At 31.0% G+C, this 4,006-nt stretch overlaps 1 long non-coding RNA gene across 1 annotated transcript; it reads right to left on the reverse strand.

Moving 5' to 3' along the window:
• Positions 1–257: 257 nt before the first annotated feature.
• On the reverse strand, positions 258–2,810 carry LOC126736487 (uncharacterized). The gene is made up of 3 exons (XR_007660675.1): positions 2,461–2,810; positions 1,962–2,381; positions 258–1,692 (listed from the first exon to the last, which is right to left on the reverse strand). It is a non-coding gene; the product is annotated as an uncharacterized LOC126736487 (long non-coding RNA).
• Positions 2,811–4,006: the final 1,196 nt, after the last annotated feature.

Below are 4,006 nucleotides of genomic sequence, written 5' to 3' on the forward strand. Positions count from 1 at the left end.
CGCAAAAAAATGGAGATACACTGAGTGCAGTCAGTGCAAGCAATTGGAAAACGGTATAAAATACAGACAGAAAAGAGAGAGGGGGTTTGGAATTTTGGGACTAGCCGGCCATGAAGTCTGCAGTCTGGCCATTTTCATTTACCGACATTTAAGGAAGGCTTAAAAAAGCGTGTAAAAAAAGCGTTTAATTTAAGTGTTAAAACACTTAAATTAAAGGCTTAAATCCTCCTTAAAAATGTTGGTGAAAATGGGCATTAAACAAACAAATATAATTCTGGAAAAATTTTATTTTATTTTTTAGTTTTAAAAGAGTACAAACTTTGATTATGTAAATTCAAATGTGCTTTAGTAACTTGTAAATTTGTACAATCAATATTTTTTGATTGCATGGAGCTTCGAAAGACTTTTACACCATTTAAGGTATCATCGGATAAAAGGTTTCTTTTCTTATTTTTCACATCTGTTACTATAGAAAAAAATTAATTTAGGGACAATACTTAAATTACTAAGTACAGGTTTTTTATCAAAATCCGTTGCTTCACTAACTTCCTTCCAAAATATTTCTATGGGTAACTTGACGAGTTCATTCTTTTTATTTTCAGGAAAATGAAAGGGTAAACTCTGCCACTCAAAATCGAGTTTGTCAACATCAATTAAATTATTGTATTGCATAATCAATAGCTCTAACATCTTAACCCCTTCCATCTCTCTGCGCTGAATATCCAATGAAACATCAGATCTTAAAAATTGAAATTCTCTAAATATGGAGTTTTGTACCGGTATGCGATCCTTCAGTTCTTGAGTGGCAGTTAAATAAAAATTCAGACATTTAAGACGAAACTCGTGAACTAAATCTTTGGATTGTATGTGTATTTTAAATGTTCCATACAAGCAGCACCCAAACAAATATTTTCAATGGGAAGTAAGTGTTCTGGGTGTTTCAAATTAATGGTTACACATTTATAGACAAATTGGGGTTTTAAAAAGTTTTGCGATAGTTGCCTTAAAATTGTGCAACACCGTTCGTACAATTGATCTATCACAATATCACGACTTTGAAAGAGCGCGTTAAATGAATTAAAATAATTTAACACAAATGCTAAAAAAAAATAAATAACCCTTAATAAAAGGATTCTTCATGTCCTCTAAGATAGTGCTTGCTATTTTTAATTGATCTTCGGCAACTGCTAGAAGGAAATAATGTTCCAAAACGTCCCAGTTTTCGAGAATTCTTTTAACGCACTCATGCAGAAAAAGCCATCTCGTTGATGATAGTTTTAATATTTTATTTTTTACTTTGTGAAAAAATTCTTGAAATTTGCATAAAACTGCGCAACGCTTCGCGCTGCCAGAAATGTAGTTGGCAATATTGCGAATTAAATCCTCTGGACTCCGTGGCAATTCAGCGCACGCTTTGCTAGCCACAATTGCGCTAATGTGGCATATGCATCTCAATAATAAAGCATGAGGAACTTCCTCTTTTGCCCTTGAAAAGAAAGAATTGTTTTTTCCTACCATTACTGCAGCTCCATCTGATGCTACACCAATAATATTATTAAAAGGTATGCCCTTGTCAATGAAGCATTTTTTTACTGCTGCAAACAAAGCAGCTGCAGAGCAATCCTTAGCATCTAGTTTTATTACTTCTAATAACCTTGTACAGACTTTGAATTGTTCATCTGCATATCGTACCTAAAATAGTAATAATAAAATTAATTAAATGAGAAGAGCATGCACATATTTTTTATGTTAGTACAAATTTATTTTTATTTCTTTTTAACAGATTTATATTTTGTAGATCAACTGTAGTTTTTTTTGTTTATATAAAAACATTGAATTGACTTTTGCAAAAGTATTGTACTTTTTAATACTAATAAATAAATAAAAAAATACATTTACAGATACCTATACGTATAAAAGATAATTTTAGATAAATATTAAAATTCGTAGATAATACTTACCAAAAGGCATAATAATTTAGTATCACTAATATCAGTTGATTCGTCAAGAAGTATTGAAAATTTCTGCTTACGTAAAATTTCAATAAGCTCTTCAGTTTCTACTTTACATTTTTAATTATTTCCGTGCACTTGGTTCGATGGAGAGTTGCATCTTTTATAATTTTGGAATCTGGTATATATGCTTTAAGAATTTTAGTAAGGTGGTCCACATGTTGAAATGCTATATTATGCTCTGCAAAAAATTAAGATATTGCTATTTCCAATGATTTAACTTGGTCATGGGCATCTGGAGCTTTGATAAATGTGGAAACTGAAGGTGTACACATTGCAGAATTCATTATATTAATGTGTTTTTGGGATTTCTTATGTTTATCTAGTTCGGATTTTCCGCACACTAAAGTAACATTACATGCTGAACATCTAAAAAGTATAATTACATAAGTAAAAAATAATAATTTTGTGAGTCGTACATACAATCAAAATGGTAAAAATCACCTACCTGCATTTTTCATTATTACTTTTAACTGGTTTTAACCAATTTTTATAATCTGGATTTTCCAACCAAGAATTTTGAAAGACTTTCATTTTATTTTTGTATTTTTTTTGTGGCGGTTCATTTATTGCGATGCTTTCATCTTCATCTGACGAGATGATGGACATTATGGCAGGAATATTCTCAAATAAACTCAATTTACAGCTGAACAACACGATAACACCGTCAGTTAATTAATTACATTAATACGTATTCTAACAAATCACAATGCGTAATCTAAATGCAAAAGCAGAACGTCAACAAAATGAAAATAGTAATCTAAATAAATAAGCCGGTAAACCCCCGAAGAATTTGTGTTCGGCTACAGTACGCAAAAGTGAGGTGGAAAACTATCGATGTGGCCATTTGACAAGTCGCGATTGCCGTTAATAAAAATGCTTTAAAAAATTGGGTTTATTGTTTGCTAGAAATATACGAGTATGTAATGATATACACATTTTTTAAAAACTATTACATGCATGTTAGAATTTCCCACGAATATGGTGTTTTTGGTTAAAAATTCCCTTTGAACCTCGAAATTTCCCATAAATCTGGAAATTTCCCACGAGTTCGCAACATTGCACCAGATCGGCTATTGTTAATCCCCTCCTCGACTCCAAACATAATTTTCCTGACAGCCAAAATATAAAAATACTTCATCAGTGCAATAAAAGTAAAAAACTGGACTTGCTGGAGACAATGGAAATTAGTAAAGTTTTTAAAAGCCCAGATCTGTCCTGTGTTAATAAAAGGTTTGAATTTGATGGCCACCTAGCTTTTAATAACCTTAAATAATTTTAGACTCTCATATGATTGTTAGATTTCTGGAATGTACAAGGTGATTTGATTGTTTAGTTAAGTTCTTTGTACATAGATAGTGCCACTTTATTGTAAGCTTTGTTTATTTATATGTTAGGTGTTTTGTATATGTTATGGTAAGTTCTGGCTCAATTTTCCTTTCTTCGGGTTACATCATCTTAATTATTATAGGTCTGATGATGCTCTAGTCGAGCGAAGCATCTAACCTTTGTAATTTTATTCAATGTTTGTGTGATGCTGTAGATTTTGTGTTTTTGCCTTTTATAAAAGTACATGTTTATAGGAAAAAAAAGTATTATTTTATATCCGACAATACGCTCTTGAAATATTTGCACCTAATTTTGAAACACCCTGTATATGTATATGTAGAAGCTATATAAATTAGAAAAATAAAATGTTTATATATGTTCATACTTTTTGAGCCACTTTAGATACGTAATTCCATTATGGGGTACTTGTGGGAAAACAGAATTTGAAATCAGTTTTTTCTAATTTAACCGCCTTTCAATCTCCTATAGTTTTGGAAAGAGTAATAGTCACGCATAGCAAATAGGACACCCTGTATATGTAGTGTTCTTTAAAAGTAAGTCAGTTCTTCCAAATATGTTTTGCTATACTTGAAGAAATTTAATTCAAGATGAAATGAAAAATATACACCTTTATTTTAAAAAAGTGGAGGAAAGACTGTATTGTT

This window comes from Anthonomus grandis, chromosome 5 (assembly GCF_022605725.1).
Source record: "Anthonomus grandis grandis chromosome 5, icAntGran1.3, whole genome shotgun sequence".
NCBI lineage: Eukaryota > Metazoa > Arthropoda > Insecta > Coleoptera > Curculionidae > Anthonomus > Anthonomus grandis.